Raw genomic sequence first — 18,929 nt, forward strand, 5'->3', positions numbered from 1 at the left:
AAACAAATTAAATCCACAACTCATGAAATTCCAACCGAAGGTAATCAATTTATATTGCAAGCATAAACATGGTTTTGAATCACCCCCTAGCTAACTAGGGATTTAGCCTCTCATGTTAACAGAAAGAGAAACAAAATTGAAATTAAACATAGAGAACAAAAGATTGATTACACCTAAAACGCCCAACAATTCCATGTTGAATTTCTGCACGTCAAGCTCCTCTTTCTTCTTCTCCTTGTTGCGGCAGAGAGGGTTTAGGGGGTTTTTGGATGTTATTTTGGTTTGGGAATGGATTTAGGGAGGTGAAGGGTTGCGGGAAGGGGTGTGAGTGGTGTAGGGAGGTTGGGAATGGTGGCTGGAATGGATGGGAGGCTACGGCAGGGATGTAGAAGGTTGATGGTGGCTGCGGATTGAAGGGAGAAGATGGAGGGGTGGCTGCGGCAGAGAGGGTTTTTGGCTGAATGATGAAAGAATGAATAATAGAATCCCTAGGGTGCGGCTAAGCTTTAGAATATATAGGGTTTCAGAAAATAAAACCCTAGCTTATTTTTATTAACTAAAATTAAGTCAAAGGCTTCTAGAATTAGGTAATTAAATCAGAAATTAAAAAGGGAATTGGCTGCAAGGTGCGGCTAGGGTTTTATTTAGGAAGGAGCATGTGTTTAAATGCATAAACTAGGACAAAAATGCCCCCCCTTGCACGGCAAGGGAAGGAAAGAAAGGGAAAGCCACGGCAAAGGGGTTTAAGGGGGCTAGGGCCTTTGTTTTGTGTCCTAAAGTGCCTACAAGGCCTTCAAAGTGGCTGGAAAATAAGGATTTTTAAGATTAGGAAAGGTTACCAAAATGGGAAACCCTGGGCTTAACTTTCCTACTTCAAGTAGGAATCCTTGTTCAACTAGGAATCCTCATCGTAGTAGGAATCCTCATGTGAGTAGGACTCCATCTTCGATTAGGAATTCATATTTCTTCAAGTCTTCATCTCATTCATTCCTCTTTTGCTCCAAAAGACTCCAATTTGCATCTTCTTGCACACTTTGGCTTTATAACCTGAAAACACACAAAAGTGACTTTAAACACTAAAATAACTAAGGAAGCACGATATAAATGCACGAGAACAAGCCAATTAAGTTGCATGAATATGCTCCTATCAGTCTACCTTAGATTTATCCACTTCAATGCCTTTTTCAAAAATAATATGTCCTAGAACAATTCCTTGCTTAACCATGAAGTGACATTTTTCCCAATTAAGCACAAGATTCGTTTCAACACAACGTCTCAAAATTAAGGTCAGATTATTCAAACAATGATCGAATGAATTACCAAACACACTAAAGTCATCCATGAATATCTCAATAATTTTCTCCACATAATCAGAAAATATACTCACCATACATCGTTCAAATGTCGCAGGGGCATTACACAAACCAAAGGGCATGCGCCTATATGCAAAGGTGCCAAAGGGGCACGTGAAGGTTGTCTTCTCTTGGTCCTCCGGAGCTATCACAATTTGGTTATATCCGGAATATCCATCAAGAAAGCAATAAAATTTATAACCGGCTAACCTTTCTAACATTTGGCCAAGGAATGGCAATGGAAAGTGATCCTTCCTTGTCATGGCATTTAACTTCCTGTAATCAATACAAGCACGCCAACCGGTCACAACACGAGTGGGTACAAGCTCTTGTTCTTCATTTTTCACCACCGTGACTCCGGACTTCTTTGGAACAACCTGCACGGGTGATAGGAGCATATTCATGCGACTTAAATGGCTTGTTCTCGTGCATTTACGTTATGTTTCTTTAGTTATTTTAGTCTTTTATGCTTCTTTTGTGTGTTTTCAGGTTCTAAGGGCAAAGTATGCAAAAGGATGCCTTTTGGAGCCTTTTGGAGCAAATTAGAGATTAGAATGGATATCATATGCTTGGAGCCAAGAGGATGGACGAAATTGAAGGATTCCTCCTCCATTGCAGCCACATGCACATTCAATCATTCACACCAAAACCTTGCACATGCTTTCCCATTTCATTATTCATTCACCTTGCAGCCACTCCACATGCATTTCTAGCTTTTCCTTTGCATTCCCCCTTTAATCAACACATGCATCCACTCACCAAGAAATCATTTATTCCACATGCACCCAAAACACATCCATGCCGTGAGTTCCCATTGCATTTGCAGCTTTGCACATGCATTCACTCACCACAAACAAGTCACATGCATTCATCAACATATCTAGCTGTCATTCACATGCATTTCATTCATCATTTCCACCCCCACATGTCCCTTTAATCATTCAAACATGCAGCCACACCTTCACCCACATGCACCATTCAAACATACACCCAAACACCACCAGAAATCATCATTGCCGTGGGTACCTATCCCATTTCATATTGTCATTCCACTTCATTGCACATGCATCTTCATAATTCAACACATGCATTCATTATTTATTTACTTTGCATCCTTTAATTTAATCACATGCACATTCAAACAAACACAATCATTCCAGCCATACCTTGCATTTTCATATTGTTCCTCCATCATTGCACCACAATGCAGCCACATGCACTTGTTCCTCTAACATTTCAGCCACTTGCACTCCCATTCTCTCCCAAAACCGTGCACATGCCTTCTCCTTGCATTTCCAGCCATTCCACATCCTATTTCAGCCACATGCACTCATAATCATTCAACCAACATGTGCACATGCAACCTAGCTGTCATGTTCCCCCCATTTCACCTATAAATACTCATTCATACACTCTTCCATAAAGACTCATCCATTGCAGAAATGTAGACCATCAAACTCCCTTGTGCCGTGCTCTCCCTTACAATCCAAACACCATCCTTCCATATCTCCACCACTCCCCAAACCATTCACACCATCAAACTCACCTTAGACCTTGTGCCACAACGAAGAGGAAGAGAAGAGTGCCTAAACGTTCATACAATTCAAGTTTGAGTTGTTGGAATTTTAGGTGTTTCTTTGATTTCAATGTTTAATTTCAATGCTCTTTGTTTTGTACGAATGAGGAATGGATGATAAGAGGGCTTAAACGTTCATACAATTCAAGTTTGAGTTGTTGGAATGTTTAGGTGTTTCTTTGATTCTCTTTGTTTTGTACCATGAGGAACTAAACCCCCCTTGGTTAGGGGGTGATTCGAATATATGTTTATGCTTGCATTTTGATTTGAATACTTCTAATTGCGTTTCATAAGTTGTGGATTCAATTCGTTTAACTGTTTGATTGATAACTTATTTATGTATGTTCATTGAGAGTGCACACTTAATTTTCATGCATGAATATGACGCTAGAATATAAGTGAGTTTCACCTAATCGTTATGAACTTATATTCACAAGTAGTGGAGGTTGCTTATAAACAATCGCGTTAAATGAATTCTTGGCATAAGTTTCATGCAATCCATAGTAACGAATGCCTCGTCAACACTTATAATTTTCATAGAGCGTAATGATTCTTGCTTGTACCTCTTCTATGCATTCATGTTGAGGACTTGTGGGGAATGTTTTGAATTGTCGCATGCATCATCCAATTCAATAACGTTAGGAAGATTTGAAGGTTAATTAGTGCATCACGGTTAACTTGGGGTGTTGAGTATCATAGTTTATTGAAATGCAATTGGAAATCATTTTATTATGCAAGTGTAACATGTGTGGAGATGAACCCCTTGGCTAGCATCCATTCATCCATACTTTCATCATATTCATTTTTACAATCTGTTTAGTTTATTAACTTGTTTTGTTATTTCAATTTTCGTATAAATCTAAATCCCCCTTTACTTTAATGTCCAATTTAGTTAGAAATCAATTTAGTTTGTGCTTTTAAGTGTTTTGATTCATTTTATTTCCCAATTTCGTCCAGATTCACCAAAGTGCTCAAAACTGCCCAGAAAGTGATTTTAAGGCAGTTTTGAGTGTTTTGGGTGATGTTTGAGTCTTTTGGTTTGTTTTAATGTTTTAAGTGTTTAGTTTTACATTCTTTGAGTTAGTTTAGTGTTTTATATTGTGTTTTTACGTTCTTGAGTCAAGTTATTACTTAATTTCGTCCAAATTTGTGTTTGTGCTCAAATCTGCCCAGAAAGTGGTTTTTAGGCAGATTTGAGTGTGTTTGTGTTGTTTTGAGTCTTTTGGTTTGTCTTAGTGTTTTAAAGTTTAGCTTTGCATTCTTTGAGTCTAGTATAGTGTTTCATATTGTTATTTTACGTTTTTGAGTCAAATCCAAGTGGTTAACAATCCCTCCTAATCCCCGGTCTAGAACGATCCCTACTTATACATATACTACAATTTGACGAAAAGAGGGTTTAATTTGTGTGCGTATAATTCACGCATCAAATTTTGGCGCCGTTGCCGGGGATTAGAAAATTTGCTAATCCCTTGGATTGTTTTATTTTTGTTTGTTTTTATTTTTCCAGATTCTTAATTTTGTTTTGTTTCTTGTTTTAGGTACTAGTTCATGACTCGGAGTTCTCATCCGATTTGTGAACATATCCTGGAGTGATTGGGTTCTTCGTCCGGCTGCAAGACGTAAAAGAAAGCGCTACTTGGGAGGCAACCCAATGCGCTGAATAAAACAAAGCATGTTCATAAAAAAAAAAAAAAAAAAAAAACAAAAAAAAAAAAAAAAAAAAGATACTAAACATGGAGAAAGGTGGAGCTTCACAAAGGTTGTTTACGTGAAGCCCCACTACGAGGCGTCGAAGCGGAAGGCATCGAAGCGGAAGGCATCGGAGCGGAAGGCATTGGAGCGGAAGGCATCGGAGCGGGAGGCATCGGAGCTAGAGCATTCCAGGCCTCAATACTTGGCCAAGCGCTGGATGAGCCAGGAAAAAGGTGCCTCTGGAGGAAAGACGAAAACCTTTGACGGTCACTGTGAATCCGACCTTCAGACTCTTGCAGCTCATCAAGCTTCCTCTTCATGCCCGTCGAATAGTTGTTTGCAAGCACATGCAAACTTCTATTCTCGTACTTAAGCTGCTGGATCTCTTGCTTAAGACTTTCCACTTCTGCCATCAATGATTCCACCTGACGGGAGCGGGCAAGCAGGCGTTGGCCCATGTTGGACACAGAACTCGCACACTGAACACTAAGTGCGAGGGACTCTTGAACGGCCAACTCATCGGACCGTCCTGACAGCAGCCTACTATCTTTTGGAGTGAGGAGGTTCCTAGCTACTATTGTAGCTGTTGTGGCGTCCTGCATCACGGAGTCTTCACCTGTAAGAAGACCGTTAGAAGATAAGAAAGAAGGGCGCCATACGTTACCTTGACGCGGCGCGCCCATATCACTGCTAAGGCTCAATTCCAAGCTAAGGTTCGATGAGTTTGCCATTTTTCAAAAGTGTTCAAAGAGAAGGGATGGAGTTAAATTTCAAAGGGCCGGAGTCGATTTTCAAGAATGGGAAGTCTTCAGAGTGTGTTTGTTGGCGGTGATCGATACCTCTATAAGAAGCCAAGGCGACGCGTCCTCCGATTCAAAAAGCCGGAATTTCCGGCGAAATTTAGGCGACGCTTTCTCGGCTTTTCAGAAAACGCGTTCAACTTTGTCAAAAGATTTCTGACAAAGCTGAAAACACGTGGAGGCCATCATCGCAACTACACGTCTTTAGCCGACAAGCGCAAAGTTCGGCGACGTTTTCTCTGCTTTTCAGAAAACGCGTGCAGCTTTGTCAAAAGGAGCCGCATCCGCACTACCACGTGTCGTTCAGAAAGCAAAGGGGCGTCGTTCAGAAATCGAAGGGGCGCCTGCTCAGAAATCAAAGAGGCGTCGTTCTGATATCGAAGAGACATTTGGCGACAAGGGTAAAAGAATAGTACCACCATTTGATATTATCTCTATATATGTCGACCTTCGTCTTTTATGGCAAGGCAAACCTGAAGAACCATGCCCAACTCTCTCTCACCTCTGAGGGCACACTCCCAGCAAAGCCTTTCGAAATACTCAATTCTTTCTTCTTCCCGAAAGATGATACCAGATGCCTGGAGTACAGATGACCCAGGAGGAAACGGCGGATTGAAGTATGCTGATTCATTCACCGCTTCTTCAAAAGCAAAGGTATCTCATATCATCAAGGTCAAAAGCAAAAGTATCTCATATCATGCTCTTTCCCTGTCTTTTTCTTTGTCCTTGTTCTTACTCGCATGGCAAAGTAAAAGAAGCAATCAGCCGGCACTTGGAGTCAGTCTTCCGATCTGGAGCCAACTGCCTGGAATCTATTTCTGATTGCTTACCTAGCGTTGCTCTCGAGTAGTCATCTTCAACGGTTGATACACTTCCAGAGAAGGGACCACTTCTGCAAAGGGGAGCGAGTAAGGCAAGTGAAAATGATACATTGAAGCATGTGGAGACAAACTTAGGCTGAGTTATCCTCCAACCCTTTTCAATACGAATTGGAAAGATTGAACAAAGAAACAGACCAAAGGGGTAAGCTCAGACCTTCGGGGAAGACCAAAAGAATCCTCCAGCCCAGTAGCACAAAGGAAAATCAACAAGTGGAGGAGACCAAAAGAATCCTGCTGCCCAGTTCAACAGTAGCACAAAGGAAAATCAATGATGGGCGGAAACCAGTTCAAGAGTAAGCCTGTGGAGTCACTATGATCAAAGCCTCAATGCAATTACCAAGGAGAAGAGGGAATTTACACTCCATAACCAGATTTGCGTCCCTAAACTCTTCTCTTTGTTAATTACATTCTGCCATGTTTAGTATGTTTAAATGCTTTTTGTGTGTTTACTTATGCTTTGTTTAAATCTATGCTTAAAACATTGAGGACAATGTTTGATTTAAGTGTGGGGGGGTAACTAATGTTGTTAATGCAAATTCGTGGGATTTTATCACCCATTACTTCAAATGTTGTTCCTTGCTGTTTTAAGATGTTTTTAAGTTGTTTTAGAGTGTTTTAGTATGTTTTGTTTTTATAACTCCGAAAATACCATAAAAATTTGAAAAAAAATTGTTTTGAAAAGCCTAAAAAGAGTGTTTTGAGTCGTTTTTGTGTGTTTGTGTCTTAGGGTACCTTCCAACACAATGATAAGGATTTGGTTTGTAATTGCATGACTGTTTAAAAGAGTTATGAACATAGAGAAAAGTTTGATTTACTCTTGGTATATGCTTGGTTATGGTTATAATGTATGACTTCACATGCAATCATAAAAGAAAAATTCGTTTTTGTAACATGCTTGAAGGAAGGAACTCAAACAAACGCTACATCCCTGTGAGACTCGAGCCATTACTTTCTTTGGAGAGCTATTTTCTGTGATTCTTTGTTTTTTTTAAAGTTGTTGCATGATCTCATTATTCCTTGCTTGGTTGCTACTTAGAATGCAATTGTATCATGATAGAACTAAATGCTAGAACTTATATCCGTTTCATTCAAAGCATGACATTGAATTGCATAATATATATCAAGATGAAGTTGTTGCCACCATAACCAAATAGCCTTACTTCCCATATTTCGTATATATTAGTTTTAACCCCGTTGAGCCTCGTTTAGCCTATTTTCTTTGCTAACCACATCACCCCTTACCTAACCTAGAGTAGGACTTTCCTATACCCTTGTTCTTGAAGTATAGTGAGCATGACTTAAATGAATTCCTTTTGATTAATATGTTGCAGAAAATAAGTGTGGGGGAAGGGATTTTTGTGTGTATGTATGTGCCTAAGTCTTAAAGGAGGCACGGGAAAAAAAAAAAAGAAAAAAAAAATTTGAGAAAAAGAAGAAGAAAAGAAAGAAAAAGAGTGAAAATAAGTGAGAATGGACTCACAAGTGTGATTGTTGAAGAAAGGGCCCAAAAAGTTTGAATATGGCCCTAAGTTTTGTTTGACTTCCCCTTGGGTGTTCAAAGTTGACTTCTGGGTTCTAAAGGGAATTCTAAGTGCCTAATTCAATACTTTGCTCACTATTGCTTAAAGAACGTTTGTTTTCCCTATCCTTTCATTGTTAGCCAACTCCCCAAGCCCCGTTACAACCTTTGACTTCTATCTTGATCGTTATGTGTTCAATAATGTGGAGTTTGGAATTGATATGAGCTTATGGAATCACTGGTTCTCGTTCTAAGTAGTAGCATTCCATTCATGAGATCATATATATACATGTTAATAATTCCAGAAAATGCTTTCCCTGTTATAACATATGTGAGTGTTCGTCTACATGTTTACATCAATCTTCTCACATATACCTAGTGTAGGGTGTGTAGTCAGAAAATCTGTGTGAAAAACGAGTGCATATCTTGTAAGGATTTGAGCAAATTCTCTAAGGCATGTTACTACATTCAAAACATAGTTTTAAATGCTTAATTGTGAAATAATATGTGGTGACTATGAGTAAGAATGTACTTAAGTGTGAAGATGACAAAAATCTATGGGACTAATGATTTTTAACTTGTCATGTGCATTGGAAATCCGTGAGACGATTGTTGGAAGGTGTAGGTTGTGTTTTGTTCGTTTTGTCTAGTTTCGTGTTCTTTTGTTGTTTTGTTTTGCTCGAGGACTAGCAAAAGATAAGTGTGGGGGTATTTGATAGGAGCATCTTCATGCGACTTAAATGGCTTGTTCTCGTGCATTTACGTTATGTTTCTTTAGTTATTTTAGTCCTTTATGCTTCTTTTGTGTGTTTTCAGGTTCTAAGGGCAAAGTATGCAAAAGGATGCCTTTTGGAGCCTTTTGGAGCAAATTAGAGATTAGAATGGATATCATATGCTTGGAGCCAAGAGGATGGACGAAATTGAAGGATTCCTCCTCCATTGCAGCCACATGCACATTCAATCATTCACACCAAAACCTTGCACATGCTTTCCCATTTCATTATCCATTCACCTTGCAGCCACTCCACATGCATTTCTAGCTTTTCCTTTGCATTCCCCCTTTAATCAACACATGCATCCACTCACCAAGAAATCATTCATTCCACATGCACCCAAAACACATCCATGCCGTGAGTTCCCATTGCATTTGCAGCTTTGCACATGCATTCACTCACCACAAATAAGTCACATGCATTCATCAACATATCTAGCTGTCATTCACATGCATTTCATTCATCATTTCCACCCCCACATGTCCCTTTAATCATTCAAACATGCAGCCACACCTTCACCCACATGCACCATTCAAACATACACCCAAACACCACCAGAAATCATCATTGTCGTGGGTACCTATCCCATTTCAGATTGTCATTCCACTTCATTGCACATGCATCTTCATAATTCAACACATGCATTCATTAATTATTTACTTTGCATCCTTTAATTTAATCACATGCACATTCAAACAAACACAATCATTCCAGCCATACCTTGCATTTTCAGATTGTTCCTCCATCATTGCACCACAATGCAGCCACATGCACTTGTTCCTTTAACATTTCAGCCACTTGCACTCCCATTCTCTCCCAAAACCGTGCACATGCCTTCTCCTTGCATTTCCAGCCATTCCACATGCTATTTCAGCCACATGCACTCATAATCATTCAACCAACATGTGCACATGCAACCTAGATGTCATGTTCCCCCCATTTCACCTATAAATACTCATTCATACACTCTTCCATAAGGACTCATCCATTGCAGAAATGTAGACCATCAAACTCCCTTGTGCCGTGCTCTCCCTTACAATCCAAACACCATCCTTCCATTTCCACCACTCCTCTTCCATATCTCCACCACTCCCCAAACCATTTACACCATCAAACTCACCTTAGACCTTGTGCCACAACGAAGAGGAAGAGAAGAGTGCCTAAACGTTCATACAATTCAAGTTTGAGTTGTTGGAATGTTTAGGTGTTTCTTTGATTTCAATGTTTAATTTCAATGCTCTTTGTTTTGTACGAATGAGGAACGGATGATAAGAGGGCTTAAACGTTCATACAATTCAAGTTTGAGTTGTTGGAATGTTTAGGTGTTTCTTTGATTCTCTTTGTTTTGTACCATGAGGAACTAAACCCCCCTTGGTTAGGGGGTGATTCGAATATATGTTTATGCTTGCATTTTGATTTGAATACTTCTAATTGCGTTTCATAAGTTGTGGATTCAATTCGTTTAACTGTTTGATTGATAACTTATTTATGTATGTTCATTGAGAGTGCACACTTAATTTTCATGCATGAATATGACGCTAGAATATAAGTGAGTTTCACCTAATCGTTATGAACTTATATTCACAAGTAGTGGAGGTTGCTTATAAACAATCGCGTTAAATGAATTCTTGGCATAAGTTTCATGCAATCAATAGTAACGAATGTCTCGTCAACACTTATAATTTTCATAGAGCGTAATGATTCTTGCTTGTACCTCTTCTATGCATTCATGTTGAGGACTTGTGGGGAATGTTTTGAATTGTCGCATGCATCATCCAATTCAATAACGTTAGGAAGATTTGAAGGTTAATTAGTGCATCACGGTTAACTTGGGGTGTTGAGTATCATAGTTTATTGAAATGCAATTGGAAATCATTTTATTATGCAAGTATAACATGTATGGAGATGAACCCCTTAGCCATTCTATCATCCATTCATTCCATTCCATCAAATTCGTTTTACAATCTGTTTAGTTTATTAACTTGTTTTGTTATTTCAATTTTCGTATAAATCTAAATCCCCCTTTACTTTAATGTCCAATTTAGTTAGAAATCAATTTAGTTTGTGCTTTTAAGTGTTTTGATTCATTTTATTTCCCAATTTCGTCCAGATTCACCAAAGTGCTCAAAACTGCCCAGAAAGTGATTTTAAGGCAGTTTTGAGTGTTTTGGGTGATGTTTGAGTCTTTTGGTTTGTTTTAATGTTTTAAGTGTTTAGTTTTACATTCTTTGAGTTAGTTTAGTGTTTTATATTGTGTTTTTACGTTCTTGAGTCAAGTTATTACTTAATTTCGTCCAAATTTGTGTTTGTGCTCAAATCTGCCCAGAAAGTGGTTTTTAGGCAGATTTGAGTGTGTTTGTGTTGTTTTGAGTCTTTTGGTTTGTCTTAGTGTTTTAAAGTTTAGCTTTGCATTCTTTGAGTCTAGTATAGTGTTTCATATTGTTATTTTACGTTTTTGAGTCAAATCCAAGTGGTTAACAATCCCTCCTAATCCCCGGTCTAGAACGATCCCTACTTATACATATACTACAATTTGACGAAAAGAGGGTTTAATTTGTGTGCGTATAATTAACGCATCAACGGGTGACACCCAATGACTATCAGAAATAGGATATATAACACCACAATCAAGCAATTTTATAACCTCATTTTTCACTACTTCCAACATGGGTGGATTAAGGCGACGTTGAGCTTCACGAGATGGCTTGGCTCTGATAGGAGATGCTAGTCTTTCATGTTTACATCAATCTCTCACATATAACTAGTGTAGGGTGTGTAGTCAGAAAATCTGTGTGAAAATAGAGTGCATTCTAGTAAGGAATTGAGGAAATTCTCTAAGGCATGTTACTACATTCGAAATGTGTTTTAAATGCTTAATTGTGAACTAGTATGTGGTGACTATGATTAAGAATGTACTTAAGTGTAAAGATGGCTAAAATCTGTGGGAATAATGATTTTTAACTTGTCATGTGCATTGGAAATCCGTGAGACGATTGTTGGAAGGTGTAGGTTGTGTTTTGTTCGTTTTGTCTAGTTTCGTGTTCTTTTGTTGTTTTGTTTTGCTCGAGGACTAGCAAAAGATAAGTGTGGGGGTATTTGATAGGAGCATATTCATGCGACTTAAATGGCTTGTTCTCGTGCATTTACGTTATGTTTCTTTAGTTATTTTAGTACTTTAAGCTATTTTCGTGTGTTTGTAGGTCCAAAGGGCTAAAGGAGCAAAAAGATGCATTTTGGAGACTTTTGGAGCACTTTTGGGCTAAGGATGGATAGCTTATGCTTGGCGCCAAAGTGTTGGACGAAATTGAAGACCTAATTGAAGACCAAAGTGTTGGAACCTTGTTCCCTTTAGTTTTAGGACATTTAAACCTTTCCAATTTCCTTAGCCGTGCATAACATTCCAACATTCCACTCCTTCATTTCAGCCACACTCCCACATATCATTACTTATCATCACCACTTATCATATCATAACCACATATCATATCACTCATCACTTATCATATCACTTATCATAATCACTTATCACTTATCATCATCACTTATCACTTATCACTTAACATGCATAACACACATCCATTCTAACACATTGTCATTGCACATGCATTTCCTTACCAAGAAATCATTCAACACATGCATTCACTCTTTAATCACATGCACCACCAATTCAGCCACTTTCACACACCAACAACACCACTCATTGCACATGCACTCCCACCCTTTAATCACATGCATAAATCAGCCACATGCATCTCCCATCTCATTTCCAGATTGTCCCCTTGCACATGCAGCCACTTATTCAAAGCACATGCATTTCCACCCTTTAATCACATGCATAAATCAGCCACATGCATCTCCCATCACCATTCCAGATTTCCACCACCCTCCTAGCTGTCATGTTCCCCCCATTTCACCTATAAATAACCCTTCATTGCAGCCACAAAGGAGGGGATCCATTCACCACAGAAATAAGGCCTTTGTGCCAGAAATTCATCCATTCCATAAACACTTCCATTCCATTGTACATAGCACCAACACTTCCCCCTTTGTGCCGTGAGTTTCCCTTACAATCCAAACACCATCCTTCCATTTTCACCACTCCCCAAACCATTCACATCATCAAACTATCCTTAGACCTTGTGCTACAACGAAGAGGAAGAGAAGAGTGCCTAAACGTTCATACAATTCAAGTTTGAGTTGTTGGAATGTTTAGGTGTTTCTTTGATTTCAATGTTAATTTCAATACTCTTTGTTTTGTACGTATGAGGAATGGAAGAGAAGAGTGCCTAAACGTTCATACAATTCAAGTTTGAGTTGTTGGAATGTTTAGGTGTTTCTTTGATTTCAAAGTTATGAGGAAATTCGAAATATATGTTTATGCTTGCATTTTGATTTGATTACTTCTAATTGCGTTTCATAAGTTGTGATTCAATTTGTTTAACCGTTTGATTGATAACTTATTTATGTATGTTTATTGAGAGTGCACGCTTAATTTTCATGCATGAATATGACGCTAGAATATAAGTGAGTTTCACCTAATAGTTACGAACTTATATTCACAAGTAGTGGAGGTTGCTTATAAACAATCGCGTTAAACGAATTCTTGGCATAAGTTTCATGCGTATTCCATAGTAACGAATGCCTCGTCAACACTTATAATTTTCATAGAGCGTAATGATTCTTGCTTGTATCTCTATTATGCAATCATGTAGGGGACTTGTGGGGAATGTTTTGAATTGTTGTATGCGCTAACCCATCCAATTCAATAACGTTAGGAAGATTTGAAGGTTAATTAGTGCATCACGGTTAACTTGGGGTGTTGAGAATTCATGGTTTATTGAAATGCAATTGGAAATCATTTTATTATGCAAGTGTAACATGTGTGGAGAAGAACCTTCTAGCTAGCATTCATCCATTCATTTTCATCGCATTCATATTTACATTCTGTCTAGTTTATTAAACTTGTTTCGTTATTTCAATTTTCGTCAAATTAAAATCCCCCTTTACTTTATTGTCTAATTTAGTTAGAAAGTGTCTTAGTTTGTGTTTATAAGAGTTTTGAGTCATTTTGTTACACAAATTCGTCCAAATTTGTGTTTGTGCTCAAATCTGCCCAGAAAGTGGTTTTTAGGCAGATTTGAGTGTGTTTGTGTTGTTTTGAGTCTTTTGGTTTGTTTTAGTGTTTTAATGTTTAGTTTTGCATTCTTTGAGTCTAGTATAGTGTTTTATATTGTGTTTTTACGTTTTTGAGTCAAATCCAAGTGATTAACAATCCCTCCTAATTCCCGGTCCAGAACGATCTCTACTTATACTTACTACAATTTGACAAAAAGAGGGTTTAATTTGTGTGCGTATAAATCCCGCATCAGGCTCCCTCCTCCAAAAGGATGCGATGCATGGACGTGGTGGGACTAATGCCTTTGATATCCGCCAAGGTCCATCCAATGGCAGATTTGTACTCCTTTAACACCCTTATCAACTTGTCTTCTTCTTGGGCCGTGAGTGAGCTCGATATGATGACGGGTTGTGTTTGATCTTCTCCCAAGAAAACATACTTCAAGTGACTAGGTAAAGGCTTTAACTCAAGTGTAGGTGGCTGCACAATTGATGGAAGTAACTTGTTAGTCAAAACTGAATCTAAAATTGAGAGTGAAGACTTACCAGAGTGTGAGGGCAATGACTCAAGGAAAGCGACCATTTCAATCACTTCACCACAAGGGGGCACGGCAATATGGTCAGATTGCATGCCGTGGGTTGCAAGAATTCCCCCACCCTCATTTCTTGCTCCTATGCCGTGCACTAAGGCCACCTCAAGTGCATCTTCGTTCATTTGATCCAAATGCACCTGTGCCAAAGAATCAACAATGTCAATAGCAAAACAAGAATGGTCCTCAATTGGATATTTAATGGTTTCAGAAAGATTAAAATTAATAATGTCCCCATCAAACTCAATAGTTAATGTTCCCGTAAACACGTCTATCTTTGTCCTCGCTGTTTTCATGAATGGACGGCCTAGCAAGATTGGCAATGATGGAGCATGGCTTGAATCCTCCATTTCTAAGACATAAAATCTGCAGGAAAAATAAGATGATTAACCTGCACTAAAACATCCTCAAGGACTCCCTTGGGATAAGCATTAGAACGATCGGCCAATTGAATTATAACGCCATCTTGTTTTAACTCACCAAGGTTCATAGATGCATAAATGGAATATGGCATGACATTAATAGAAGCACCTAAATCTAACATGCATTGTTCAAATCTAGTGTTTCCAATTATGCATGGGATAGTAAAGCTCCCTGGATCCTTACACTTTGGAGGTAACTTTCGTTGCAAAACCGCGGATACATTTTCACTTACTTTCACAACTTCTTTGTTTGAAATTCTTTTCCTAGTTGTGCATAACTCTTTTAAAAACGTGCATACCTAGGCACTTGCTTAATGGCATCAAGTAAAGGAATGTTTACTTGGACTTTTCGAAAGCTATCCAAAATGTCATTTTCGCTTTCTTCCTTCTTCGATTGTGCAAATCTACGAGGGAAAGGAACATTGGGCAGATTAGTGTTCGAAATCACAACATTTGGGACAACCTTACCTGAGGTGGACGGATGGGAGGGCTTAGATGGCTGTGGCATAGGTGGTGCTACCCTTGCCGTGGGGTAGGATTGCTCATCTTCTTCAATTTGTATCTTCTCATCTTCCTTGTTTTGGGCAGATTCATGTGCTTTGCTTCCCACTTCTTTTCCACTTCTTAGGGTGATAGCTTTTGCAGATTCGAAACCACCCTTGGGATTGACCACCGTAGTGCTTGGTAACTTACCATTTTCACGAAATTGTCCCAAAAATTCGGCCATTTGGCCCATTTGCTTCTTTAGCTCATTAACCTCCTTTGCTTGGTTCTGCATTCCCTGTGCCATTGTGGTTAATAGTTGATATGTTTTATCATCATTCATAGACGTACCTGAGTTGGATTGGGATGATTATGCTTGAGGAGGTGGTTGTGGTGCCATTGGCCTTGGAAAGAAACCCGGGGGTTGTCGGAATCCACCTTGTTGGGCAGATTGTGGTGCATCCCTCCACCTGAAATTTGGGTGGTCACGTCATCCTTGATTGTATGTATTAGAGAAAGGATCACCCCTTGGTTGGTTTTGACTCCCATAACCCACGACATTGGCAGATTCCCATCCTCCATTGTCAATTAATTGAGGGCATTGATCAGATTGGTGTCTTTGAATGGAGCATACACCACAGCTTGTAGTTCCTTGCGTTTTGGGGCCTTCAACAAACTGCGATAACATAGACGTAAGGTTAGCCATTTACGATTGTAACTCAGAAATAAAACTTACCTTATTTACATGATGTGGCCGTGGGGTGTCTCTCTGCCCAACACCTTCATATTGTTGTGCATTGAGTGCTCAATTAGCAATGAGAGTTTTGGCATCCATGGGTGTCTTGTCCACTAAAGCTCCTCCCGCGGATGCATCCAACATTTGACGTTCAATTGGTAAGAGACCTTCGTAGAAATATTGAAGAAGAAGCTCCTCCTTCATTTGGTGCTGTGGACATGAAGCAACAAGGGTTTTAAAACGTTCATAATAAGTTGAAAAAGATTCACCTTGGCTTTGCTGAATTCCACTAATCTTCTTGCGAAGAAGAATGACTCGTGATGTCAGAAAGAACTTCTCTAAGAAGGCTCGCTTCATACTCTCCCATGATGTGACAGTTCCGGGAGCCAACTCATACAACCAATCCTTGGCCTTCTCCAACAAAGAAAAAGGAAAAGCCTTCATCTTCAACATCAACTTCTTGCTCTTCTAATTCAGGTTCGGGACTAGGAGGATTAGACTCTTGGAATTTCCTTTTTCTTCTCAAAGTCCTCTCGAAATCGTCGTCAAAGTCGAAGATATGCTCACGATAAGGTTGTGAGCTACGGGTCATAAACTAGTACCTGCACACAAGAGCAAATGATGCGAGATTTATACGCACACAAATTAAACCCTCTTTTTATCAAGTTGTAGTAAGTATGTAAGTAGGGATCGTTCTGGACCAGGGATTAGGAGGGATTGTTAATCACTTGGATTTGACTCAAAAACATAAAAACAAAGTTAAAAACGTTCACAAAGACTCAAAGGACTCAAAACAAGTTCAAAAGACTCAAAACTGCCTAAAAACACTAACTAGGCAGTTTCTGACCTTTTACCCAATGTTGGACGAATTTAAGATTATGGCTTGATTCAAACGTAAAATAACAATATAAAACACTTTACTAGACTCAAAGAATGCAAAACTAAACTTTAAAACACTAAAACAAACCAAAAGACTCAAAACAACACAAACACACTCAAATCTGCCTAAAAACCACTTTCTGGGCAGATTTGAGCACAAACACAAATTTGGACGAATTTGTGTAACAAAATGACTCAAAACTCTTATAAACACAAACTAAGACACTTTCTAACTAAATTAGACAATAAAGTAAAGGGGGATTTTAATTTGACGAAAATTGAAATAACGAAACAAGTTTAATAAACTAGACAGAATGTAAATATGAATGCGATGAAAATGAATGGATGAATGCTAGCTAGAAGGTTCTTCTCCACACATGTTACACTTGCATAATAAAATGATTTCCAATTGCATTTCAGTAAACCATGAATTCTCAACACCCCAAGTTAACCGTGATGCACTAATTAACCTTCAAATCTTCCTAACGTTATTGAATTGGATGGGTTAGCGCATACAACAATTCAAAACATTCCCCACAAGTCCCCTACATGATTGCATAATAGAGATACAAGCAAGAATCATTACGCTCTATGAAAATTATAAGTGTTGACGAGGCATTCGTTACTATGGAATACGCATGAAACTTATGCCAAGAATTCGTTTAACGCGATTGTTTATAAGCAACCTCCACTACTTGTGAATATAAGTTCGTAACTATTAGGTGAAACTCACTTATATTCTAGCGTCATATTCATGCATGAAAATTAAGCGTGCACTCTCAATAAACATACATAAATAAGTTATCAATCAAACGGTTAAACAAATTGAATCACAACTTATGAAACGCAATTAGAAGTAATCAAATCAAAATGCAAGCATAAACATATATTTCGAATTTCCTCATAACTTTGAAATCAAAGAAACACCTAAACATTCCAACAACTCAAACTTGAATTGTATTAACGTTTAGGCACTCTTCTCTTCCATTCCTCATACGTACAAAACAAAGAGTATTGAAATTAACATTGAAATCAAAGAAACACCTAAACATTCCAACAACTCAAACTTGAATTGTATGAACGTTTAGGCACTCCTCTTCCTCTTCGTTGTAGCACAAGGTCTAAGGATAGTTTGATGGTGTGAATGGTTTGGTGATGCGTGATTTATACGCACACAAATTAAACCCTCTTTTCGTCAAATTGTAGTATATGTATAAGTAGGGATCGTTCTAGACCGGGGATTAGGAGGGATTGTTAACCACTTGGATTTGACTCAAAAACGTAAAATAACAATATGAAACACTATACTAGACTCAAAGAATGCAAAGCTAAACTTTAAAACACTAAGACAAACCAAAAGACTCAAAACAACACAAACACACTCAAATCTGCCTAAAAACCACTTTCTGGGCAGATTTGAGCACAAACACAAATTTGGACGAAATTAAGTAATAACTTGACTCAAGAACGTAAAAACACAATATAAAACACTAAACTAACTCAAAGAATGTAAAACTAAACACTTAAAACATTAAAACAAACCAAAAGACTCAAACATCACCCAAAACACTCAAAACTGCCTTAAAATCACTTTCTGGGCAGTTTTGAACACTTTGGTGAATCTGGACGAAATTGGGAAATAAAATGAATCAAAACACTTAAAAGCACAAACTAAATTGATTTCTAACTAAATTGGACATTAAAGTAAAGGGGGATTTAGATTTATACGAAAATTGAAATAACAAAACAAGTTAATAAACTAAACAGATTGTAAAACGAATTTGATGGAATGGAATGAATGGATGATAGAATGGCTAAGGGGTTCATCTCCATACATGTTATACTTGCATAATAAAATGATTTCCAATTGCATTTCAATAAACTATGATACTCAACACCCCAAGTTAACCGTGATGCACTAATTAACCTTCAAATCTTCCTAACGTTATTGAATTGGATGATGCATGCGACAATTCAAAACATTCCCCACAAGTCCTCAACATGAATGCATAGAAGAGGTACAAGCAAGAATCATTACGCTCTATGAAAATTATAAGTGTTGACGAGGCATTCGTTATTATGGATTGCATGAAACTTATGCCAAGAATTCA

This window comes from Pyrus communis, chromosome 8 (genome assembly GCF_041283825.1).
Source record: "Pyrus communis isolate YQ-2024b chromosome 8, ASM4128382v1, whole genome shotgun sequence".
NCBI classification, from domain to species: Eukaryota; Viridiplantae; Streptophyta; class Magnoliopsida; order Rosales; family Rosaceae; genus Pyrus; species Pyrus communis.